The sequence below is a fragment of the Triturus cristatus genome, chromosome 3_2 (assembly GCF_964204655.1).
Source record: "Triturus cristatus chromosome 3_2, aTriCri1.1, whole genome shotgun sequence".
In the NCBI taxonomy this organism is placed as follows: Eukaryota; Metazoa; Chordata; class Amphibia; order Caudata; family Salamandridae; genus Triturus; species Triturus cristatus.
The window spans coordinates 699,681,962-699,709,494 of NC_140584.1; the positions used below are offsets into that span (position 1 = coordinate 699,681,962).

At 47.3% G+C, this 27,533-nt stretch overlaps 1 protein-coding gene across 2 annotated transcripts in view; it reads left to right on the forward strand.

Moving 5' to 3' along the window:
* DNAH7 (dynein axonemal heavy chain 7) overlaps positions 1–27,533 on the forward strand; it is a 1,967,826-nt gene that overhangs the window by 478,703 nt on the left and 1,461,590 nt on the right. The gene's annotated exons all lie outside the window — the stretch shown is intronic.

Here is a 27,533-nt window from a genome sequence, read left to right on the forward strand (position 1 = left end):
GAAATATTGTATACCAAAGATGCTACAGCACTAAACACCGCACAATCCATCCTTTTCAATCGCTTGTTTTTAATTCCCCAACACATTTCGCAAGCCCAAATCCGACTGGAATATGGATTAAAAAATCACCAACCAGCCAGACAAGGCGCACTAATCAAATACTATTGGAGGATTAGAGCAGCCGAAGAGAAAACTTTAGCCCACCGCTGTTGGGTGTAGATTGAAATTCAAACCAGGCTAAAAAACTCCATTTCAACAGTGCTAAAACATTCGCTCCTGGCACTGCAGTTAGAGGAGGCATGGCTAACCATCACAACATTTTCCGGATTCAAAACCGCCATGAACAATGCGATCAAACTTATTCATTGATAAAACAGCCATTTAAAAAAAAAAAAACATGTTTGGGCAGTGATACAATCACACCAGACCCTAAAACCCCAACATTACCTGTCCGAACACTTTTCATATCATAAAAAGCACTACTTGATGTTGCTGAGGCTGGGGGCATACCCCACAAAGGACCTGACCCCCAAATGGAAACACATGTGGTCAACTAAAGAATGTCCGCTATGTGGACAGGGGCACGAGTCATTATTGCACCACCTATGTATCTGCCCCGCACTATAAGAAATCAGGAAAACTGTCTTGCGGGAGGCACTAAGAAAAGCACAAATAAGGACATGCAGAGCGGCAGTTATAAAATGCCTCGGAGGGACGTCTATTCAACTGTCCTTCAGAGCCATAAACTTTTGGAAAACGCCGGCAAAAGAACTGGACAAAAATAGCGAATTAACGCAAGCAGCTTGAAAATAATTGTTTACAGCTATTTAATTGCACTGATTACAACTCTCTTTAATGTATTAGCTGCCAACTGCCCCGGAAGCTCATCAATTGAACGGCTTTATCATGTTACAAACTTTTGGAAAAAAGAGGCAAAAGAACTTTTTTAAATCTTAATTATTTATTGCCCGTCTACATGATTTAGCTTCATTTTCCATTTGTCTTTTCAGTTTCCTATAACTCTTGCTTTTAGATTCCAGTTTTAAAATGTTGATCCACGGTCTTATGAATCATGATGGTACGCCCACCCATTTATCATTTTAATGAAATCAAATAAAAGTATTTTTGACTGACTGACTAGAACCAAAAATCAAAAACATGATATGTGTTTGCTTCGTGGTCTGCGCTAAAACCAGTGATGTACACCAATCACTTTGAGTGAATTGCAAATACACGTTCCAATCCCCTACCGCTGACCACCAATGTTAGAACTGGGGGTCTCTAGTTGGCTGAGGCAGTTACCTTAGTCCAAATAGGGACCCTTGCTTCTAGTCAGGGAAATGAGGGACACCCTCTTTGATGACCCCTGCTCACCCCCTGGTAGCTTGGCACAAGCAGCCAGGCTTATCTTCAAGGCAATGTGTAAAGTATTTGCAACCACACTCCCAGTGACACAGTGATAACAGCACACTGATGTATGAAAATAGCGGTATCTTTATCAAGAAGAAAAATACGGTAAGACCACATGATAAAAATCAAACATGTGTTCGTATTCGTAATATTTCACTTTGCCGGTTATTATGCCAACAAACACTTGTAGGTTCTTGTGGTATTAATGAGCAGTTCACGATGTTCAAATGCAGTCCTAATGCAATGCTTTGCAGTTCGTAATGCAGTTTGTATTGTCAGACTAATGCAGTTTATAATGCAAGAATAATGCAGTCTTCAATGCAAGTAATCAGGCAGTTCGTAATGCAAGAATAACACACTCCTTATTGCAACTAATAAGGCAGTTCGTAATGGGAGAATAATTCAATCCTCAATGCACATAATCAGGCAGTTCGTAATGCAAGTATAACGCACTCCTTAATGCAAGTAATAAGGCAGTTCGTACTGCGAGAATAATTCAATCCTCAAAGCACGTAATCAGGCAGTTCGTAATGCAGGAATAACACCAGGCCAATCAACGTGATTAGCGCGGGCACCACTAGGCCCCAACCACAGACAACAGTCCTGAACATCCAAGGGCGGCCCCGGTACTGCCGGGTTGGTCCGGGTCGCTTGAGGACTCAGCGTGTCTAATGCGATGCAGCGGGAGAGAGACAGGAGCATCCCCAGGCCACACACGCTTGCGGCTCCCGACCGGAGTCCAAGCCTTACCTGGGGAATGCGCTGCCTCGCTCTTTCTCTCTCCCCGCTCGTCGGATGTCCTGCTGGGTGCTCACGATGACGACGCAGCTCCGATGCAAGGCGATGCTGTAGCCGGACAGGTTACGACGCTGCCTTCTCCGTTGCTGATGATCTTGGGCAGATTCCTCTTGCGAACAACGATCACGATTACCTCACGACTTCCTTAGCTTTAGGAAATCCTTCAGCACGTTGTGGGTCGGGCCAGCGATCTTGATCTGCAGCCTCAGTTACGATGACGGCTAGAGCCACAAACAGCTACACAGCAGCGTGGACGATGATTCACACTATGGGGGCACTGCAGTCACAGGGCACTTTCCAACCAGCACCACGGACCCCACGGCAGTCTCAGGCTGCACATGCACACCCACTAAGCATCGCTGAGACTCGGTTGGGCTTCGGCCACAAAGTCCCGGGGCAATGCTTAGGAAGGTCTCAGGCTGCCAAAACCACACGCACACAGCATCGCTGAGACACACTTGGAAACTTTGATGTTCCTGAGTTTCCAAAACAGGGAGCCAGCTCTCCTCGGGCCCTTGGAGACAAATTACTTCGGGACACAGCAAAGTCCTTTAAAGCAGGGGGACACAGTACACAGAAAAGTCCCTTAGCCTCTCCTTAGTTAAATCAGCAAACTGCAGGGCAGCCCCAGAACACACAGTAAGGGTCAGTCCTTCTCTGCAGTCTCCTCAGCTGTTCTTCCTTGGCAGAGGTTCCTCTTGACCACGAAGTAGTTTCAATCCTTTTCAGTCTTGATCAGTCCAACGTTCAGGGGTTTCTGCTCTCATAGTTATACCCCTAAATGTCATTGAAGTCTTTGTGTTCAGGGGGCACTGGCCCCTGTCCAAACCAGTTATGGGTGTCTTCCTGCCAGTGACACCTTCTTCCTTTGATAGTGGGGGTCTGGTTCCTCAATCACTCAGCAGGAGCTGGAGCAATTCTTTTATGGCAGCAGCCGAGGCCTCTTCACATCCAGGGGGCTACTCCACCCCCTCACACTCCAGATGCAAGTCAGCCTGTTGCTGTCTCACCGAACTCCTCCCCTGGGTCAAGACATTTCCCGGATCCTATAACATTCAAATCCAGACAGTCGATCCACAACCAGGCAGAGACACAGAATGGTTAGTACAAAAAACCAGCTACTTCTAAAAGCGTGGTTTCTAAACACTCAATGCAAAAACCACCTTCACAAAAAGATATGTTATTAAATTGTGAGTTCAGGCACACTAAACTTCACCTCTCCAACTTAAGCCTATCGGAAGATAGGCTGGAAACTTATTACACAGCCTTCCCCATTCTGTCCTATGGGCAAGATGGCCTTGCAACAGTGAAAAACGAAATGGAGAGTATTTCACTGTTAGGACATGGTACACACCTCAGTACATGACCTACCTTTTTCACAGACACTGCACCTTGCCCAGGGGAGTACCTTGGGCCTGCTATAGGGGTGTCTGATGTGCATGGAAAGGGAAGGATAAGGCCAGGTAAGTGGATGCACTTGTCAGAACAACATGGCAGTTAGCAAACTGTGCGCAGGCTCTGCAGTGGCAGACCTGAGTTCTCTCTTTACGGCTATCTGCGTGGGTGGCACAATTAGTGCTGCAGGCCCACTAGTAGCATTTGTATTACCAACCCTGGCACACTTAGTGCACTTTACTAGGGACTTTACTAGTAAGGCAAACATACCAATTATGGACAGCCAATTACCATAACACTTTATGCAGGAAGCTCTTGCACTTTGACACTGATCAGCAGTCGCAAAGTGCCCAAAGCATCTAAGTTGGCAACACCATGTCAGAAAAAAAAGTCTTAGGGGGAAGGCAAACAGTTTAGGGAACTTTAGCCAAAAAGGGCCAAGTCCAACAGTAAGCCTTGAATTTGGGTACTTCAATCACACCACTGTCTTCAGTTACCTGAAGTTTATTCATAGTTGTACGCTGTCTTTTACAACACCATCAAAATGTGTCCATCTATTTATCTAAATTGTTAGAGATAAGCACTAGCATAAGAGAAAGCAAATACAATGGGGGTGTAACCACATGTCACCATTTCCAGAAATCGGAGCGCTCCCTCTTTACTTATCATTGATTCTTTCTCATTGCTATCGGTGAAAATGATTTTCAGGTACTTAAAGTGGGATCCCATTGGATGCCTTCATAACCTAGAATTTTAATTTGCAGCAATAATTTACTGGGAAGAACTCTGATTGGATTGTAGAGAGTAGGGCAGTATAGTTTGGATCTTTTATTGTCATCACTCAAGTGCTGGGGAGTTTGTTCAATTAGGCAGATGAGAAGGTGATCCAGCACCAAAATAAACAACAAAGTTGTAAAGGTGAGATAGCCCTGCCTTGTACACGGTGTAGCTTGAAGATAGGAGATAGCACCTGTGAGAGGCTGGTTTAGTATATGGTGCTCACATCTGTAAGTGTAGCAACCTGCACTAATCCAGACAACCCTTATGGTGGTCTTAGTGGTCTTAGATAACCTTAGATCGGTCTCTAAGTGGTTGCTGTGGAGAGCAGCCTTTAGGTTTAGTCCAGAAGGAGTATAAAGCAGCTTGTTTTACCAGTACTTAATCTTATGGTATGAGTTAAGTAAACACGAAGCACACAGTGTAGTTATAAAAAAATATGTATTTATTGTTAGCATTTCACTAACACAATACAATATCTCCTACCCGGAGATATATGCACAATAAACACAATACTTTGTCCATAGAATTCGTAAATAGCACAGAATACACGGTGGTCTCCAGGGGGAGACAGAACCACATACTAAAATAGTGGAATGCGAACCACGACTTGAGTCAAGAGTTGACCCAGAAGATGGAGAAGTGTTGGGGTCCCTAGGAACCACCCAAGATGAGTATCTAGGAACCCCAGGGAGGCCGTGTGCAGAGTGGGAATACGACCATGTACTCAATGGAAGTCAATGGGTACGTTGCTGTTGGAATTTTAAAGAAGAAGGACCCTTCCCAGTTGTTCCCGAAGAAACTCAGTGGAAGAAAGAAGGTTGGAGAGCCACCCCACCTGTGGATACTCCAGGAGCCAGGATACCTACACCATGGAAGCCGGGTGCATAGGTGTGAAGTGATGTTGGAATCCACTGTAGACCACAATAGAGGACTTTGGAAATGATGCCGCTGGAGAGGAAGGTGAAAGTGTCGGGTGGAACCCACAGGTGGATTCAGGATGAGAGGTACCTGCAAGCAGAAGGGACAGAGTCTATGCAACTCAGGAGTGACTAGAAGTATGGAAGAGGAACGCCCACCGATGTTGGAGATGCAGTAGATGCAGAGGAAGACCTGGAGCCATTCACGAGCTGTGCCACGTCTGATGTCGAGAGCCAAGGGGTCACTGACCGGCAGGCGCATCAACAAGCCTTGGCAGGGGCATCGAAAAAGTGGCAGTGTCGGGACCAGCAAGGTCCAAGTGACTCACCATGAACAGGTAAGGTGAGCAGGCCCGAGCAAGTAGGGGAGCCAACTGGAGCCAAAAAAGACTCTCATGAGGACCCACAGGCCAAGGCACAGGAGTCGCAAGAGGACCTCAAGCAGCTCGCCAAAGGATGAAGGCCCACGGTGCAAAGGATAGGGTGCAGACGAAGTTCTTGGCTGCAGGAGATGCTTGAGGCTGGAGCTTTTTGAACCTGAAGATCTCTGGAGGAGAGTGTCAACAAGCCTTGGCAACTGCAAGTTGATGCGCTGCACAGGGGTACTGCTCCAGTGGTTCCGACGAGGGATACTGACCTCCAACTTGCTAGGAAGACTGTGCAGGCCTTAAGGGAGTTACAGAACCACCACCTGTGTTGTTGAACCTTTTAGAGTCTGTAGGAGATCAGAAAAAGCAGACCGGTTAGGTTTGTTGTGGTGCCAGCAGATGCAGGGAAGTGACTCCTTCACTCCAAGGGGGATTCCTTCGGGTGTCTTGGATGTCCACAGGCCTGGTGAAGAACCTATATGTAGCACAGGCACAGATGTTGCAGCAGACTTGCAGGAAGACGAGACCAAAAGCAGCAGGAGCCTTCCCAGTTGCAGCCTTGGTTCCCAACGCGAAGTTCAGCGATGTCCAGAGTGCCCAGACGGTCAAAGTTGAAGTAGTGTTGGATCTGAATCTTGTCCCATGACGAATCTAGGGACCCACCCTCAGGTAAGCCCTTAAGTACCCTAAGGAGAGGTTTGGACGACTCAGTGGTCCCTCCCACAGGAGTGGCTGGATAGTGGGGGGGATACTCCCATGTCCTTTGTCCAGTTTCGCACCAGAGCGGAAGCCAACGGCTCCCTGAACTAGTTTGAACTGGAGTATGTAAGGAGGACACCAAATGTGCTCTTCCAGTAGTCTCAGTGGCGCTGGAAAGGACCTCCACCCTGTCCCAATGCACTAAGTCCTATCTGGGAGGTGGTCACACCTCCCTGTGACAGGCTACCTATTGTCCTGACTTTCTCTGCTCGACCTTGGCTCAGCAGAAGGACGGCGGAATCGTGTCTCTGGTCAGCAGCAGCCATGGTTTGCTGTCTGGGTCTAGAAGACTGGTACTGGGAGCACTGAGGGACTCCCGGAGGAGCTTTACAGTGCATGGAATCATACCTCCAACACAGTTTATGGTGGGGGGTATGAGTCCAACATGTTTGATACCAAACATGACAGGGTTTGTTACAGTCAGTCATGCAGGGGCACCTTCACACTTAGAACTGAGCACCCTGCCTTCAGGATTGAAAGGCCTGCCTTAGGAGTGACTTATAGGTTTTAAATGCAGTGTTCTCAGATATAAGGAAAACGTATATCTGTCGTAAGTGGTGCTAGCACTAGCTTACACAGGCTGCAATGGCAGACCTACAGTCACAATTTGAGTGGTTTTTCATGGGTGGCATAATACATGCTTCAGCCCATGATAGACCCCTGGTGTAATAATGCCCTGGGTACTCAAGTACCGTATACTAGGGACTTACAAGGGTACACCAGTAGCCAATCTGGTACTCATCATGTCCAATTTAGGGAGGAAGCACAGAGACTGGGGTCCTGATTAGCAGGATCCCTGTCAGACTAGTCAGTAAGCATTGCAACACCAGGCAAAAAGTGGGGATAACCATGCAGGAGGATCCTACCTTCCTACAACACCATTGACTAAAATGAGGGGCGGAGGGTTAAGGTCATATTCCATTTGCATGATGTATCAAGTAGCCTGCTTTAGAGGACATTGCAATGCAAAGGATGTCTTGTTGCCACGTTTCATTTTCACACCGAGCTGCTCATTTAGCAGTAGCCCCTTCAGACTCCCCGGTTTGCGCCGAACAGGGGTGTAATATTTGTCGTTCACAATGGCATTGTTTTTTTTTTTTATGTTTGCTTCTTCCTTGATGGAACGTAAACCTTCTTTCCCATACTTACTACGTTCAAAGATGTATATTGTGCTCGGTGTTGCAGGCAGACGCTCACTGTCTATTCTTTGAAGAAACCTCTCTGAAAGCCTGTTATACCTAGGCGCCACCTCTGTGAGTTAGTAAATGCGCTGATGAAACCAGGACTCAGAAACACAGAGCGGTTGGAACTGCTGTGTGTATGTGAGCTGTGCTGTGGCAGAATCAGCATGTTAGCATACATTGTGTGGGTGCACAGTTTCCTTCTGAATTTGTATGCACTCATGCATAGCATAATATGATCCATACTGGACTCAGAAATCTACAGAGGGTACGTTGGCCGTTGCCCACCACAGCGAGTCAGTCCCGACGCTACTGCGCGTCTCGTGACTCCGGAGCCTTCGACTCCCGTAGCAGCTCCTTCCTGGGTCCCGAACTGGGACGACCCCTGAAGCTGTTGGTGTATTTGGTGAGGGTATGGTTCGCTATTTCTACACCTAGATGTGAACCACCCTGTTATGAGTAGTTAACAGTCACTCCAAATTTACACATGTTTTCCTACTTCTTATACAAATTAAATTAAAGTTTTTTAGACTCCTAAATTGGGTACTTTAAGATGGAATGTCTATCCACAGGTATTTTGTACTAAAGAATAGCCCTTTAGCAGTGCTTCAAACATAACAAGCATTTGTAAATACAATGTTTCGCCTATGTGATTAATAATACTATTTTGTGTAAGTTTTAGCTTGGTGAGCAGGTGTGCAATATGATTTAAAGAAACTCTGTAAAAGTGTTATGACTTGTTTATTGAAAAAAGTAATATATTGTGCAGTAACAGGTGGTGATATAAAGTGCTCCTGCACGAATCTCAGTTATGCTGCAAAATCTGATATTTTGATCTCAGATCCACTTTTGTTAGCCACACGTGTGGATTTTGTGTTTAGAGGACATTATTAGCGGGCTATTCTGATACACTCAAAGCCCTATTATTGTCTGCTTCCACTTATATAAAGCGCCCACCTGCTGACAGACACACCTTCCGGCTGTATCGAGGAAGTGACACGAGAAACACAGACCTGTGCTGGAAACCGAGTAAGGAACAGATTTTGCACAAATTGAGAACCATGCCTGCTGCATCCTTCGAGAATTACAGTGGCAACTGCTGCCAGGTTTACATATTGTGCCTGGCGCCAGCCTTCAGCTGTATCACCAAATCAGAAAGTTGCATATTCACATGCAACTTGTAAATTGGATCAAATAGAAAATCTACACAGTTTAATGTACATTATAATAGAGCAACAATTACATTTTCTTAATATAGGCGGTACTGATGTCAATAGACTGTGGTAAATACATTATGTAAAGTCTTTCTAGACAAATACCGCAAGCTTCCAGGTGCCAATTAATACACAATAAACTCTTAAGCATTTCTACAATAGAAACCAAGAGTTTGATACATGGCTTGGGGTAAACGCTATTGCACTGGCGTAATGCAAAATGATGGGCTCCCCCGCAGACGAGGGACCCCTGGACCTCCCATATCTTTCAGATAATCATTGGTTTTGGATTGAATGGGGACCCCTAAATGGTTGAGGCCCCCTTATTGGATGGGCCCCCCTGCACCGCAGGGGCCTGCATTACGCTCCTGAATGCTGCTGATGATTGAACCCTCAAACAATTGTGGCAGCTGGGAAGCTGGACGGAGAGAAAAGACATCCGTGGTATTTCGCTGCTTAAATATTTCAGATGTGGTAGGTTATGAAAGCAAAATAATTGAAAGGCATTCTTTTCTGTCTGCAGCATGAAACTTAGACGATGAAGTATACATTTGCCAAGTTTGCAAATAATTATCCATTTAATAAAAAATCACAACCTGAGGGAAAAAAACACATCTGTCAGTCACAGTAACTCTGTAGCATAAAACAAGATTTACTGCGTTATAAATTCATGGTTGCTCCAGGTTGTAGAAGCACAGCGCATTTAATTTGTACAAACTTCTGCAAGCTGCATAATTTTGTCACAACTTTTACGTTTACAAAATGAAATCTCATGATAACTGGATACGATTAGAAGGAAGCCTGTTTACATGAATATCCCTAATATGAACCAATACAAATGTTTGTTTTACCATCAAAGCTTTGTCACTCTATCACAGTGCTTCAACCTGAAACTATGGACTCTCCCACATCTAGGCTGGGGATGAGACCCCGCCCTCGCAATTCCCATTCCTTTTTCTGATTGGGTAAGTATGTCCGGGTGGATAAACCTTGGAGGGTGATTGGCTGAGTTCACTGGCAGTCTTACAGTGTAGTTGACAAACAGCACAGGCATTGCCTGTGAAGGAGGGTGAGCACAAACACTGTGGGATCCAGCACCTCTGGACTCCTTGGTCTGGCATGGGACTTCCATTTTTGTAAGATTGGCAGCAGTAGGGCAGACCAGTAGAGGCTCAGCAAGGCATAAAATCATTATTTTCCATGCGGGGACAAGCAGCTGGCAGCCCTATGGCCCACACATGTCATTGGACATAGGTTTTCAGCAAATTGGATTGGTCCTCCAGCTTATATTTAGAGACATTAGGAATTGGATGACTAGCCCACCACCAATCAGTGCCAGCGCATCTCTAAAGTTTGAAATTACTAAAAACAGGCAGGGACATCATTTTCCTCATTAGTTGTTTCTGGCTAGACCAAGCCTTGAACTGCTCCTATCCTGGAATGCTGAAGCAGGGGCTACAGAGGCAGTGTACATGTGCTGTTTCCAGAAGCCTTCTCTGTCAGGAAGCATTGTGTATGCCTGTCAAACAGAAACTGAAAAAAAAGGTTAGCGAAACTGGAAGTTGTGGGATTTACGTATTCCTTTCTCCATCTTGTACTTGTTTTTTGCACTTAAAAGATGTTCATGATCATCTAATGGTAGGGACAGGTGCAGGAAAGTCAATCATGATCAGCCAGCCATCAGCACTTGCTCCAGTGGTAGTGATCATTATTGCAAACATAACGCACATGATGTTTGCAAATATCCTTGTTCACTAATAAAAAAATAAAGAGGAAAAAGTCACTAAGTTCTCAGCGCATGCGCAGTACTACAGGCTGAGGCCTCTCTGAACTAAAAACAATGCACTGGGTCCAGAAGCTAAGACCTGTACAAAAGGGGTCTACTGCCTTGACACTGTAGGTGAAGCGACCAATGGACGATTTTCCTAATATTAAGCCACACCCAGTGTGTTTCTATGGGGCATTAGATCTCCAAGGTCCCTTATGATTAGGAAACATCAAAGTAAACCCAAAAGAGAACAAGCATATGCAATGCAATAGTTTTCGCCTTTGGGACCTTGTATGTATTTAGCTATGCAGCACATTAGCCTGGGTACTGTTCTTTAACATGGCCTTAACTTTCAGGGTTCTGAATATCTCAACCAGAACCTTTCCTTCTGGGAAGGCTCTCACTCCCTCCAGTGCAAAGACAACATTTCTCTAAATCACACATACACGCATATTCTTTAGAAATCAATTGGAGTTACACTTTTATGTTGTAACACACTAAAGATAAATTAAACGATCAAACCGTATACCGTTCACACTTTTTTTCCTTTAATTTATTTCCTTTTGTTGTAATGGCGGCACCCACGCGGGTGCCCCATTGTAACAAAAGTAGGTAAACAGGGAAGAAATAAAGCATGTAATCAGTTGTCCCAGTTCTAATTTGCTATCCATAGATGGAGAGGTTGTGGTTTAGCGGTTATAGCCGCACACTAGAGAGCTGGGGGCCAGTGTTCGAGCCTCGGCATCGGCTCAACATTTGTTAATTATTTGCAAATTACTATTTTGCAATTACAAATAAATTAACAGGGATCTCACCGCCCCGGGCGAAAAGAAAGACAAAACAAGCCTCACGGGGCACCCCACTATCCTGCAGTGAGCTGGATGTTAAGAGAGCTGTGTCGCACTGCTGCTGCCATAGTGAGGCGGAGCCTTGTGCCATGCCATGCCTGGTGGCGGCGGCCGCAACTGAGAGCCAGTGCCCGAGTGTGCAGCGAAAGGAAGTATTTGCGGGAGGGCAAATACTGGGACAGGAGGATTCTGCCGAGGCACGTACCAAATTCTGACCCCTAAGCAGGGCACAAGTCCTAAAATCAGATGGGATATATACTGACGCAAGCGGGGCCACCTGCGAAAGGGAACAGCATCGCTGAAGGACGCACAGCCCCCGCTCAGGCTTGATGCCATCGCGACCACGCACTACAGAGTAAGACTTTTGGCGCGCATGCGCACTATGTAAAGCATCGCACGCATGCGAGAGTCTGGACAGGTCAGGCAAAAGAAAGTGCGAATACAGGCAGCCAATCATATGAAAAAAAAGCATTTACAAATGCAATAGGACTCATATTTACGCGAGTCCTATTGCACTGTAAACAAAAATGTGGGCGCCGAAGAAGGCAGGAACGGGAGTGGGTGGGGTGGGATGGTTAGTTAACAGAGAAGTCACAGAATGCGGGAGGGAATAGGGGGAGGCAGGGAAACAAAAGAGTTGCTGAAGTAAAGGGGCTGATAGCCATGGAAGGATAAACATGACGCCATGGCAGTAAAGAGGCGGGACTAATATGCCAGCAACCAAACAGAATGCAGCATTTCAGACTTGAGCCAATCAAAAACATGGGCAGAAAGTGTGCGGAGCTTCCCCCGCAATACTGTATACAGCATCTCTCGACGAGACAGAGCTGCCCAGCTGAGACCTAAAAAAGATTAAGAATAAAAGGCGGGGATGGATCCGCGGCACAGATGGTCAGGGACAAGTTTTACTGCTGTGTTAATTCATAGGTCTTCAAGACCACTGTCTGCAGAACATCATGTTTGTATTATTTTTTAATGTTTTCATTTCCACCATGTGGCTTTTAATTGTTTTTTCTTTGCATGTTGCTATTTGACATTTTATTAATAATATACTTGTTTAAATTGGTGTTTACCTGATCCATTTATAACTATTTTAACCCCTTCTGTGCCCATGACGAGATAGTCTCGTCATGGAGCGCGGTTGCGCTGTGCCCATGACGAGACTATCTCGTCATGGACCCCGCCCGCTAATGAAAGGGCCGGCACAGGAGGGGGAAATGGCGGGGCACTCAAGGGGTTAAATGCATTCGAGACACAGCAGCCTACTGAAAAGCGCACCCATTGCAGTTTATTGTAATAGTCACCCTTTATGATCCATTATGATACACATGAGTTTTGTCAATATTGCTGCTTATGCGAGTTGCATGTTTTTAGAAGTTCTCAAAATGATCCATCAAATTTTGGTTCTGATGGATACATCTGCCAGTGGATTCCTCACCTTGTGAATATCCCCTGCGCCAGCATTCCACAGAAACTTTTCTTTCCCAGCACTCCACGTCGATGTGGGCGACATCACAATGCATCGGCTCCGCACGCGACTCCGTACGACGTCACCGGAGCCATAAGAAGCCCACGTCGGCGTGATGACGTCAGTTCCCTTTTTTCCACGCCGTCGACGCGCAACGGTTTTTTCCATTGCTCTATAGCTACTTTGTAGTTTAGCTGTGTTACTGTGTAAAATTCAGTATGTCTTCGACGAGGAAGTCGGGCTTTAAGCCCTGTAGGGAATGTGGAGGCCTGATGTCCATGACGGATCCGCATCAGGACTGCTTATGGTGCCTTTCTTCAGACCACGATATGGAGGAATGCGGGTGCTGTAGGTGCATGAATCCTAAAGCGCTGAAGGAGAGGAAGACTAAGCTCTTCATGAAGAAGATCGGTGAGGAGACGAGAGGGAGAAAAGAAAAGAAGTCGAGGCGGGAGTCGTCGACTTCGAGGTCGTCGAGGTCGAAGAAACACCACAAGAAGAGGAAGCATTCTTCTCGGCGTTGGTCCTCGAAATCCAGGAAGTCGAGGTCGGCTTCTCCCCGTCGACGTCGGAGCAAGGACTTGTCACCTTCTCCTTCTCCTTCTAAGTCTCCAAAGTCTCCCTAGCTGAATTACGTGCATAATTGCCTCCAACTGATTCATTCCAAATTGTATTTAAGTCCACTATTAGAATTCATTTTCTATGAAAATTCGCCAGGACGACAGATTTTTCAAAGTAGTAAGTACAGTGTTTGTGAGGGGGAAATGAGTGCTGATAGGGGAGGTGCAGAGATAGGGCTGCCATAAGGATGTTGGTGGATAATGTTTTTTCTACTCGGTTTGCACGAGAAGTATGCTCGTTCTAGAAGTTAGATTAAATCAGAAAAGGGGAAACAAATGCCTCGAAACTCCCCATTTCTTTAGGTGTAGGAAAAGGCATTTCTTTATTAAAAAAATATTTTCCTTGTGGAAAAAGATAAAAATTGCTTGATATACTAATTAGTACTCGGATTTTTTGTGAATCCCCAAAAGACAAAAATATACACTAATTATAGAAAGGAAAGCAGTTTTCCAACCTGTAAGAGAATTGTTGCCCCTTTCTTCTTCGTTTTCCGAGTCTTGAGAAGAGCCAACAATTTAGAGACACTTGTTAATAATTACCTGAAACATTCCAAATGATTGCATTTGAAATGTAACCTCGATGCCCTTAGAAGCAACATAAAAATACTAAACACTAAATTCCTCTCCTGCTTAGTACTACCATATATTGGATGGATCGGAGCAGCCTTTCTTGATACAATCTAGCAGAGTGGGACATTTCGCCAGAAGATGGCAATACGAGTCAAGGAATGTTTTGTTGAAATAAACAATGTGTTGAACTGTACATCAAAATTTGAAGAAAAAAAATACATTCACGTGTTTGTTTTACGTTTCAGTGCTTTCCTATGATAGATAGAATATTTCAAGCAACAGTAGACGGTATGTTGTTCATAACGTACCCGAAAATTGGTTTCAAGCAAATGCCTCCTTCCTGTAGATTTGATGATGGAAATTAGAAAGAGCCCCTGGACAGACTGCTGGTCCATATCATTACAGCAAGCCTTGAGCACAATGTGATATAAGCATTTAGTATTCCTCGTGAATTCCTATTATTATTAGTATTGTACATCTGTAGTATTTTTATAGTTTTATTACGGGTGAACCATGTGCTGTTCGGCGTCAGCCTTTTGGACTAAGTGTTGTAGGTGAACAACCTGGGAATGTATGTGAGAGGCTTGTGCAGGGCCGGCTTTAACACTGATGGCGCCCTGTGCAACAATTGCTGACACCCCCCCCCAATGACCACCTCCACCACGGATTCCCTCAGTACCACCATTTGACAGTGCCCCTCAAATCTCCATAACCACTGTCTCTTAAATTCACTTAGTTTTATAGCGCCACTCATACCAGTTCAAGATGTCAGAACACTTTACATCACACACACATTGCACAGAGACAATCAATCATCAGTGTGTAAATCAGTATATGGGAAATGTTACATAAGACAGAGGCCTACAAGAAGAGGAGGCACATTTCATCCATACAGATAGGCAGTATACTTTAAGAGTCCTTGGACTGGAAAAGCACAAATTCTGAATTTAAAAATGTAACACCATTGTTAGGGGTTTTCTTTAATCATATGAATTGATTTCTACCAAAATGAACCCCTTTTGCATTATTAGGACAACGAAAAACTGAGCAAAAATATATAGCTCTAATATTTTCCTTGCAGTTTGCATGCAGCTCTTTCATGGCAGTTAATAGCTCAGCACTCTAGATTAGGATTTGAACTTATAAACTGCAACTCACAAAAGGATCTCTGACAAAAGTGGTAACCCATTGACCTATTTATATTATATGCACTTTGTGATGTGAATGGGGCACGTTCTTTGCAGCAGGCATGCGCTAGACTTTCACTAGACAAAGCTCCGGTCTCTCTCCAGGAAGAACATTAATCACTGGAGTTGTCATTTTTATTGATGCCTGAAAATTGCTGGACAATGTACACGGCATCTGGTGCTTTTAAAAGGATGAACATGGCACACCCACCCCAAGACAGCGCCTGGGGCGTGTGGTGTTGGGCCTCAGGCCCACACGGTGGGGAAAAGACAGACACAGGCAGACTGTAGTGTGATGCGATAACTGGCCTCGAGCACGTGCACTCGGGCCCTTTTATTGACGGGGCCACGTCACTCGTGGCACCCGTGATGGATGGGTGTGGGGGTGCAGTGTGTCCAGCCCTCGAGGGAGTGGCTGGGGTTAGAGCTTCCTGTGAGACACTAGAACGTGTCTTGCAGGACACTACATTCCTCCCCAACTTTATTGAAGGACAAACAAAGTGTCAGTCCAACCTGTGGGGAAGAAACACACAGTTGATTAAATGCCACAGGGTCCATCAGCTTCTCGAGTCAGGTGGCAGGACGGAATCAGACGTGGGCTGGTGAACTCGGCTTGCAGCAGGACTTTCTCGGCGGGCACCCATAATTTAACCTGAGGGACTCAGGACACGACTGCTGGCTTGGAGACGTCCGCTGCATACCGTCCGTTCGCTGACAATGCCATGTCTTGCTGTTTTCCTGGCTTCATCTTGACTGACGTCGGAATGGTCTGTGGTGGGTTCTGACAGTTCCTTCTAGTGTGCTGCGTCGTGACCATGGATGGAGTCTCACATGAGGATTCACAAAAGCGTTGCTGGACCGACTGTCCCTGTTGAACCGCTTGGCTGAGACCGGTACCCTGACGGTGGGGCAATGTCTCTCCTCACTCTCCCGCCTGGCGGAGGCCCGTCGTCGGGGTTGCTGTGGGACTGTAGGAAGGCTGCGCTGGAGCCGCTGCTTGTGTGCCGTCTGGGGCAGCTGCAGGACCGCCGAGGAGCCGTTGCTTGGTCGCATGCCCAACCCTCACGGGTGGATGAGTCTTGGTCAAGACTTGCACTCGCTGTCGCTGTTCCGGTGTCGGCCAGGTTCACAGGTGGCTTCTGATTTCATTTAGTCGGCTTGTGTGGCAATGGTTTCGGACTCCAGTCCATCGGTACTCGGGGAGTGGTGTTTGACGCATGTGTTGATGGCTGGCGTGGTGATGGCTGCCAGCCATGTGGTGAGTCGGAATGACAGGTGGTGGTGGCTTGTTGAGAGAGTTCGGATGTCAGGATGGACCTGGGCAGCCACGTGCCTCCGCCTTGCTGATGTTGAGTGTCCGTGGCGGTCTAACACGTAGAGTTTGTTGATCCTCTCTTGCCTGGCTTGGGGCCACTGGTGACTCCATCTTGAGGCGGTGTGAGGACGGACACTCAGAGCTGATCTTCACCCGTGGTATCTGCGGACCGGAGCAGGGATGCCACTTGACTTAGACTGCCGACGCTTGGGGATGGACAGTCGCCTGGGGAAGCGTGGGGATGAGACGCGGTTTGCGCTTGCTACGGCTTATGTTCGGTTCACCTGTGGAGCTGTATCCAGGGACGTCGGTCCGCCTTGGTGGCTTGGGGATGGACGGTCGCCTGGGGAAGCGTGGGGATGAGACGCGGTTTGCACATGCTGCGGCTTATGTTCGGTTCACCTGTGGAGCTGTATACAGGGACGTCGGTCCGCCTTGGTGGCTGTCTGGTGTGTCAGGGTGTGCTCTTGGCTTGCTGTGAGTCCTCGGTCTTCTCCCTTTGCTGGTCTGTTCAGCCCACCTGTGTTTATCCGGTTTTCAGGGTGACAGGGCTGTCACTCTTCTTTCTTCGAGGGCGTTGCGCTTGGACCTCGAGGCGGCGCTGTCATGGCACCAGCTTCTGCCTTCGCTCCGGCGCGCTCCCTGCTTGCTGGGCGACGTGACGTTCAGTCGCGTGTCGCTGGCGTTGGAGCGCCTGTTGCGGCCACCACGTGGAGTGTGCGACTCCTCTCTTGCCTGTCGTGGGTCACCGCCGACTCCATCTTGAGGCTGTGTTAAGGAGGATACTGTGTCGCTTTTGGGCCGCTGCGGGGTTCGCTGGGGCAGTGGAGATGTGGATGCTCTCCTGCCTGTGTTTAGCAGCGCTTCTTTGTGGAGATGTCTGTATCTCCCTGGCGCCTGCCCGTGCTGACGGATTCACTGGAGCGGTCTTCTGCGCTCTTCGGACCACGTGCGCTCCGTCTTCGCCTTCGGCATTCTCTTCTGGCAACTTGCGTGCCCGTGTTGTAGCTTGCGGTTGTGCCTGTTCGCCAGTAGGGGGAGGGTGATGCGACCTCTTCACTGGCGGTGGGTTTGGGCAGCCATGTGTGTGGTGCACGCTCTGCACCATCTTTCTTGCGCTGTCGGCGGGACAGTTCCTTTGAGGGGTTGCCGTTTATGGCTGGCCTTCCACTTGTGATGATGGGGCGTGTGTTGCAGCCCCCTTGGTGTCGGTGCTTGAGCTTGGTCGGTGTTGCCTGGGCTGGAGAATTGTCCGGCTGTCTGGGAGCGCTCAGTTCTATGCAACAGTCTCTTTCCCTTTGAAGGTCTGAGCGGCCTGTTGGGGTGGCACGCAACACACTCCGCCTTCGTGTGTTTCTCTTTGCTAGGTGTGAGTTGGGATCTCTTCTTCTTTGAACTGTTGGGGCCACCTTCGGCTGATCTCTGCAGTGGCGCTGGGAGCAACAGTTGTGAGGTGGTGCTGCCACCACCTGTGGTGCGAGTGCGGGACAGTCTTACTGTTGCTGAAATGTTCTTGCTTTGGCTGTTTGCCTTTGACGCCACAGAGAGCGTGCTGCGGGCCTCCCAGTGTGCTGAGGACGCTGGCAACCGTGGGGGACTCTAAGGCTGGTATGCTGTTCACAAACAGCGGTGCAGGCATATGGCCACCAGGGGCGCTGCCCTCAGGCCTCGGCAGCACTTCTCCTCCTGTGCGCCATCCGTGCAGGTGCGGGACAGCTTCTGTGTTTGTGCAGGCTGGGGGTTTCGGTTCGCCCCACACACCGATCAGCAGGCTGTGCTGGCGAGGTTGCCGGTAGACGTTGCCAGAGTTCAGGTGCCAGGTGGGTTAGGCAGCAGTAGTTTCTATAGCGTGGCGCTTTTAGGGTTCTTCCGCCTGCTCAAATACGCTCCTGTGCCAGCTTCTCCTTTTCTTTCTTCTCCTTCTCCCAAAATTGCACTTTGTGCCTTGTGTGCATATCCAATCTGTTTGGCTCAGGAGTGGGGAGCATGTCCGAGGACCTCCTGCATGAGATAATGCTGTGCCTCATTGTTAGGGTGCAGTACCACCTCGGATTGCTAGGTGGCACTGCAGCCGCTGCAATACTCCGCTCATGTCAGGCTTCGAGCTTTTATCTCCCACTGTGCTGTCCTGGCGCTCCGTGGAGAGGCCGGTGTAGCAGACCTCACGAGTTGGGCGACCGAGGTAGGCAGAGTGAGCAATGCTGTCAATGTCCTCCCTGGGTGCGCTTTGGTTTACCCTTGGGGCTCCAGGGAATGCCGACATGAGGGTTGCGTTTCCTTTCCCTTTTCCACGCAGTCCGTGGAGCGGTCTTCCGGTAGACCGCTAGGTGGCATGGGTGTGTCTTGCTCTGCCGCGGCAGCCTCGCTCGCGATGCGGGCTCTGCTCCGCTATGCCGTAGGGTCGTGGATGCCGATACCGGCATGAGGTGCGGCGTGGTGATGGCGGTGAGTGCCTTCTTTCGGTCCTTCCGTCCAGGCGTGTCTGAGGGATCACTGCGGCCCTGCATGAGGTTGGGAACCTGAGCGCCTGATGGATGGGCTTTCCCTATGTCCTGGGGTTGCGGTTTGCGCCTCGTGTGGGATGCCAGGGTGGCGGAGGCTCCATATTGTGCCGATGCGCCGGCTTCTTGCGGGAAGGACAGGCGCTGCTGCGGGGCTAATGCACTCTTTCTCTCGCCGTCAGGTGCGGCTGGCACGCTGGTGTTGGTACCATGATTCAGTCACGCGCTGTGGATGAGGGTGTGTTTCCTGCCGCCCCTGTCTGGGGGTGTCAAACGCCACCGGCACGGCGTAGACTCAGCCGTCCCGCCTTCTGGTCACTTTCGGAGGGTCCGCAGGGTGTGTATGGTTGGTGGCGTTGCGGTGCCTCTCTTTGCCGCAGCCAATGCAGGGTCGCAGCCGGCGGAGCTGCGTCTAGCTCAGGGGTAGTAGGGTCGCTCATGGTCGCTACGGAGGGAGGTTTGCTGGGCTCCTTAGTTGTGGCAGTATGTGCCTGAGCACGGCGGCGGCCATGTCCCATGCATGGCGGGGAGACTCACGGTTTTTATGGCGTGCCGGCAGCTTCTGTCTCCGTGCTGTCTTCCCCCAAGGCGGATGGCTGTGTTGCGGCGTGGAGCTTGACCTTCACTGCAGCCGGGGCAGTGGCTTCCAGGGCCATACTTTCCCCCCCCCCCCTCACGAGGGAGCGTTGAGTAGCGGGCACATGGGGTTGGCTACCCGCCTCGTCGCCAATGTGGTGTTGGGCCTCAGGCCCACATGGTGGGGAAATGACAGACACAGGCAGACTGTAGTGTGATGCGATAACTGGCCTCGAGCACGTGCACTCGGGCCCTTTTATTGACGGGGCCACGTCACTCGTGGCACCCGTGATGGATGGGTGTGGGGGTGCAGTATGTCCAGCCCTCGAGGGAGTGGCTGGGGTTACAGCTTCCTGTGAGACACTAGAACGTGTCTCGCAGGACACTACAGGGCGGTGGCATCGATCACACCGCCCATGAGCCGGCCCTGGGCTTGTGTATATCCTATCACCGCGGGATCGCTTGTTTACAAAATGGAAAGGGTAATGCATTAAATGAAACACATTATGTGTCCCTGTCCAAACCTATCCATTCCACACAGACCCACCAACTTGCACTTGCTACCTGCATGGAGCTGATGGTAAACATCAGCATTAAACATCCCGCAAATAGGAAAAACATTCCTTAAAGGACCCCTGTAATTTTGGTGCCTGATAGTTATTTCTCATTCCTTGGACTATAGACAATATTCTTGTTAATTTACAAGGATATACCAGACATGATAATTAATTCCGGCCCTATATCTTTCTGTAGGGTAAAGGAGGAACCCAGAATGGGGCCATAGATGTATGTGTCACAATAGGTAATATTTAAAGTCCTGCAAAATAGGTTCTGGTGTACTTCTAGTCTCATTTTGTAAGTTCCATTCCTTTGTGTCAACCTACAGTGCACCTCCCATGACCATCGTAAGGCTGGCTATGTGGATAGAAAAATGGTGCCATCACCTGGGACATAGCCAGCTTGTTGTATGTTTCACTGTGTGTGTGTGTATGTGTGTGTATATGTGTATATATATATATATACAAACAAACACATATATACACACACACCCACACACACACATATATATATATATATATATATATATATATATATATATATATATATATATATATTTATATATATTCATACTTTCCATATCTTCATGGTGGGATTTTTAAGCCTAAACATATTGTAGTAAAAAGTGTAACTCAAAATTGCAGAATGCAAATGGCAGGCAATGTCATATAACATGACACCCCTTCCAAACCATATAGGAGAGAAATAGACTTCGCCTGGGAAAACAGTGGAGAAATAGACCCCACCTGAGAATAAAGTATTTCTGTCAAAAAATAAAACCTTTTAAATCTGACTCTATATAAGTAGGAAAGCGAGAGGGCAGCCATAAGCAGGTACTAGTAACCAGTGAATAGGCAAATGGAAACCTCTCCTCATTGCCATTGCCATTACATTACATACATTCAAAGAAGTGTGTTTTGGGCCTACTATTGAGTGAGCCTTCTTTTGACAGTGTTACCTTATGAGTCTCATGCTTTTGATTCTTGCCCACAATTCAGCTGCAATAATCGAGGTCTGCCGTGCACCTTTATTCAGTTTTGGTGGTACTCAACTAGGGAGGCTTGCAAAGTAGGTTGCTTGGGAACCCCTTGTGTGATCAGTGCAAATTCAACAGTTACAAGTTGAACTGTGCACTGGCACTAGCGAAAGCATAACAGTCACAAGCAGATGCTGTTCTTGAAGGAAACATGAAACAACTTTCGATCACTGAGCAGATTAAAATCTCTTCGTTCCCCTTTTCGTGGTGCTGCCTTTGTGATCTCTGTTCATATTAGAACAATAAATAGCACCCTGATTCCCAGAACAACATAATTCCCAACAGGTGCGGAAACATACATTTAACTCATAAAGAGCAGTCATCTAGGTCATAGCAGTTGCTAATGCCATGGCAGCAAACTCCAGTGACTCACATTTTCCCCGCATCTAACTTGTAATGCGAGACAAACCTAGATGAATTGCCCAGGTAGCTACTTTACACATGTCTGTAATTGAGGCTCCACAAGCTACTGCCCATGATGATGCAGATTCCCTCTTTAGACCTGCAATGTGCTACCCCAAGTAAAGGTATATCTAAAGCATAGGCCATTAAAATGAAAGATCTAACACAGTTAATCAAAGTCACAGCTGAAGCTTTTAGTCCATGCCAAAAAATACCAAAATTAATTAACAGATTCACACACTGCCTATAATCATGTGTTCTTGAGAGGTAGATCTGCATTGCCCTCAGGCCATCCAATGTATGCAATGACTCTTTCCAAGGAGTAGAAGGCACTGGAAAAATCAGAAACATTTTACTAAGCCTGCAGGTCTAGTGACTTGAATGATCTACTCAACCTAACTTTTATGCACTTGGCCTTTAAACTCATCTCTTCCTGTGTTTCTACGCAAATATTTTATTTAACTGAATCACATTTTACTTGATTACCACATACAAGACCACCTTCAAATATGCGAGTACAGCATGTGTGCTGTACAAAATAGATTTATTAGGGAAATGTTTGGCTTCATGTATAATAAAAATGGAGCCCACATATATGGTACATTAGCCCTGACCTCCCTCTTAATTCACTAACAGCATTGCCATCAGGGCCGGGGCAGAATGTTTCTCAGTTAATATTTAAAAATTTCGCTTTTAATAAATACATCACTAAAGCACGATCTGGTAGCACACTGTCATTTACAGATAAATATTTTCCATTGAAATGGCCACGATCTTTCCCACTGACGGACAGTTTTATGGATAAAATTATGTGTCAAAAAAGGGTTTCCGCAAATATATATCATTTGCACATTATCAAGTAAGGTATTCTGATTAGTTCTGATAAAATTAAAATCTTTGTTTCCATTTCACTTCAGGATTACAAAAAAGTGTTTTCCAATCTACTGAAATGTATTTGGAAACATTTGTACTGTTAATTTACAAGCTATTAAAATTTGGTGTGCCCAGCAATTGTGTGCTAATTCACTTTCGCACTGAACAGAACACCTTTTCTTTACCAGCTCGCCAAACAGGGCCAGTAAGTTCTAAAAATAGCTCGACCTGATAAAATTTGACTTGTCATACATAGTGAGTGGGTGAATAGATTTCTGGAGGCCTGCGATGGAAGACATTTCCTTAAGACAGAACACTGAACTTAAGAATTAATTTATCCGGGAAAAAACTCAAATAGAGCGGTCAAGTGCAACATGAACTCAACTAATCCAACCTATGAGCTGTCGATATGGCTTTTAAAATAGAAAACCTTCAGTGTGAGAGGTTTCATATTCACATCAGCAAGAGGTTGAAAGGGTGGGACCAGAAAGTCTAAAATAACAATCAGAGATCCCAGGAAGTGGCTTTTGGCTTAACTAGTGGTCTAATCAATAAAAATCCTTCTAATAGTCTACTGTCTAAGGAATCTCTTCGTGAATACCTCATGTTTTTGATGCTGCCCACTGTATCTTTAGAATGGCGACTGCTAAACCCTTATTGAATTCTTCCTGAAAAAAATAAAGCACCCACCTCGACTCACAGTCTGAAGGATTCAAAGAGTTATCCTAGGACTTTGTGATAGTAGTTACCAGTCTAGACTTCTACAGAGATAAAGCCACAGAAGAGGGGAGTCCCACCATCTTTAAACCCCTCCTCTCAACAGCCATGCTGTCACCCTCATCTCTGTACAGAAAGATAAGAGAGGCTGAGACCTCTGCACGTGGGTTTGTAAATAGTCTTTTGTCATACTACTAAATGTACTACAAAATGCAGTTTGTGAGTAGGCTTCCCTCTGATTGATCAGAAACCTATGATCCATCATATTATCCATCACAAACCAGTAATTATGTTCTTGAAGAATGGCATTTGAAGGCGAGTGGACTATCCATTTCTCAAGGGAAGGATGAATAAAATCCATCTGCTGTGAAGAAGAAATGCAATTGTTGCTAACACCTTCATGAATACTCTTTCAGAGGATGTTAAGCCAAAGGGGTGATCTCTGAATTGCCTGTGTCAACCTTCCACAAAAAACTCAGGAATTTTGGATGAGATGGAAGAATGAGGGTATGGCAGTCAGCATACTTCAGATCTAATGCGGTCATCCATTTTGCCTGTGGCAAATAGTGGCATAATTCACTCTAATGTTTAAATTTTGAATCGAGTCTTGCACAAAAACTGATTAAGTTTCTTCAGACTGATTATCTGCCTGAGGTCCCCTGATGATTTTCGAACCAGACACTCTGTGGAAGAAAAGCCTTGCCCTTGTTGAGTATTTGGAACAGGACAGGTTAATTTCGTTGTTAGAAGATATAGGTACTCTGGAGTGACAGCTTATTGTGTTACTGGATCAGGAGCACATAAAAGATTAACTGGAGATGAGTCTGGAAGGTCTTCCTTGTACTCCAGAGAGTATCCAACTAGTATCCTTGTGCTGTTATTTGCAGTACCCAAGTGTCTGAAACAACTTCCTGAAAATTGGATGAAAATATGAAAAGCAGCCCCCTACAGGGATCCCATAACAGTCAGGAATGGCTCTTCGGCTTTAGAGCAGGAGGTAAAGTGTTCAGACCCCTAATAGGAAAGGGATGGTTAAAACTATTCTGTGTAGTCTGAAATTAGAAACCTCTTTGATGCCTTCTTTTGATGGTCTGCACGGATGATCAGACTTGATCTGAGTTTTATTTAATCTGGCATGTTTCTGATTCTAGAATGCTCTGCTAAGAATTTCGCCAAGCCGATCACCAAACAGGTTGTACCAGAGAAGGTATATGGAGTAGACCAGCCTTCTAGGCCATATTTTCTTTCCAATCTCTAAGGTGAATATGGCAATGAGCTGAAATATTGGAGACTGCAGAGAAGGTAAAGGTCTTTAATATATCACAAGTGACATCCAACAGGAATCTTGGCTGCATTTTCATGTGTGATAGTAGCTCAGAACAATCTGCCCCTCCTGAATAGCTGCTATGATGGCATGAACATCCGTAACAATGGACTGGAATGCATAAACCACACAAACAGCTGTCCTCACAGCAAGTTAAGGCCGCGAAACCCCTTCTTCGAGATAGTGTCCACCTTCCAAGCCACAAGATTCCCTACTGTCACCTCCTCCATGATAACTGTGGAACACCTAGTCACGTTCACCAGCATTGGATCCGCTTTAATTGACGAAGGCAGCCCCATGGCCACCTTAGCCAAAGAGTCCATATGTGTCAGAAATTTTGAAAGCTCAGCCTTCTGCAGATACATCAACTCTCTATGTAGCTGATCCGTTATTTCTTTATTATTTCCCAAACAAGAATGGGATGAAATTATAACTATTGATAAAGTCCAGAATTTCTTCAAGGCATCTCATTTTCAATGGGAATCTGCAAATTTTATGTCAAGACCGGAGTCTCCCATTATGCTTTTCTCTTTTCTTACTGCTCGCAGTCAAGATAAGTACATGCGCTCCTTATTTTCTTTCATGCTCTGTTACATTGGTTGTTTTCATGTTTGCTGGTAATTTATTCTAGTTTTAGGTGCCAGTGCCCTCTGTTCGCACTTTGCGCTCCCCCGCTGCAGCACGCATCTAGTGCTATGCCCCGCCACTGGCGCCCGTTGACCGTTTCCTTAGTGCGTCACGAGGCGGCCATTTTATGCTGTTCTATCCCTTCAGCTGTGTTACCGGTATTTTTTCCCAACGCGCTTCTGTTCTGCGGTGTTCTCCGCGCTGGTGCTTGGGTTTCCTTTGCTCTCTCTTGCTCCGCTTAGCGTCCTGCCCCTCCGGGTGTGGATTCCCTTCTCGGCCCAGTAGTCCAACACTACGCTCCCGCCCAGGGGCGATCCCAAGCTTCAGGTTCTCTGCTAACCCCTTGCTACCTCGTCTTGTGCCTGCTTGCAATTTTGAATATGGAGATTGATAGTTCTGATGGATACATCTGCCAGTGGATTCCTCACCTTGTGAATATCCCCTGCGCCTGCAACATTCGGAAACTTTTGTAGCAGTCCACGCCGATGAGGTCGAAGACGACGTCACAGAGACACGGCTCCGCTCGCAACTCCGCTGATGTCACCGGCTCCATAAGAAGACCTCGTCGGCGTGATGACGTCAGTTCCCTTTTCTCCGCGCCGTCGACGCCAACGAATTTCTGGAATCTCTCTCTGTAGCTATACTGGTTACTTTGTTTTCTGCTGGTTTCTCTTTGTTTTCTTCTGCAGAAATGTCGACAAAGAAGTCAGGATTTGTCGTGAATGTGGGAAACACATGTCCATAACGGATCCGCATGATGACTGCATGTGGTGCCTGTCATCGGACCATGATGTCGACAGATGTTCTTGCTGCCGCAAGATGAGTTCCAAGGCTCTTAAGGGGAGGGAAGCAAAGCTCTTCATTGCGAAGATGAAGAAAGAAAAAAGAGGCCGGAGAAAATCGAGGTCGAGATCGAGGTCGGCGTCGAAGTCGGCTTCGGGGCATGCTTCCAAATCCAGGAAGCACAAGAAAAAGAGGAGACATTCATCTTGATGTCACTCGGAAAGGGATGCGGCTCCGAGATCGACATCGCCCTCCCGACGCCGTAAGGACTTTGTGTCTCCCTCGCCCGTTTTGGATTCACCTATTGGCCTGTCGTCACCTGTGGCTTCACCGGAACATTCTCCGGCTCCGGCCCCGGCTCCATCTCCGGTGCCGGCTCCATCTCTGGCTCCGGCTTCGTCCCCGGTTCCGTGTGAGGAGCCTCTGGCCCCGGATGAGCCTTCGGCTCCGCTGATTCCACCGTCGGCGCCGGTCGGCCCGAGTCCAGTGATGCCTGAGCAATATCTTGCGTTTCCAGGACCAGGTCAGGACCCTACGCATTATCTTAATGCCATGTACGGAGTATTCTCCAGAGCCATGTACCCCTCTGGTGCACCTTCGGGTCCTATGGGTCCTATGGCCTTCAGTTTGGGAGTTCCCCAAGCCTATCCTCAGGCTCCCTTCATGCCATTTTTTCTGGCAACACCGTCTTGGCATCTACCGGCGCCGAGGACATCGACGCCGCTCCCTTCTTCACCGGCGCCGACTCTACCTCGCTCGACGCCGGCTGTCACTTTGGATCCACGTTCGACGCCGACTCCGGCGCCGTCGGATTCAGTCACGGCGCCGCCGACTCCGGTTGTGAGAATCAGGTCTAGGAGGGAGACCCAGAGGGTGCTGGATGAGCAAAGATACCTGATGGAGGAGGGGGAACTCATGGAATCGGACGATGTTTTTGAGGAGTTGAAGGAGGCTAGTGGCCTGGACATATCACCTGAATGGGAGATTACTCCTCCTTCTGATGCTCCTTCAAAGGATGTGGCGCCATACCATGCTGTTATAAGGAAGGCAGCTGAACTTTTAGATCTGCAGTTGCCTTCTGCAGAGTTCAAGCCTAACATCTTAAACAGAAGTTCTGCACTCTCCCTCTACTGTTTCTGAACCTTTACTCCCTTGATGCCATCATAGAGCCAGTAATGGAGGTGTGACGTAAGCCCTATTCTACTCCGGCAGTTTCTAAAGTCATTGCCAGGAGGTATAGGGCAGCTCCGGGGGACCCAGATTTTTTGACATCTCACCCGTCTTTGGAAAGTCTGGTGGTTCAGGCTGCATGTTCAAGAAAGTCATCAGGTTCTCTTCCCCAGGTCCCGAGTGACAGGGAAGCAAAAAAACTGGATCAGTCGGCCAAGAAGGTCTTTTCTTCAGCCAGCATGTCCCTTAAATCAACGAATGCCACCTGTCTCTTGGGCCGTTATATACATGCTCTTATGGACTCAGCAAAGCATCTAGCCCCAAAACTATCAGAAGAGGATAGGGTTGGTTACAATGAGATCCTTTCG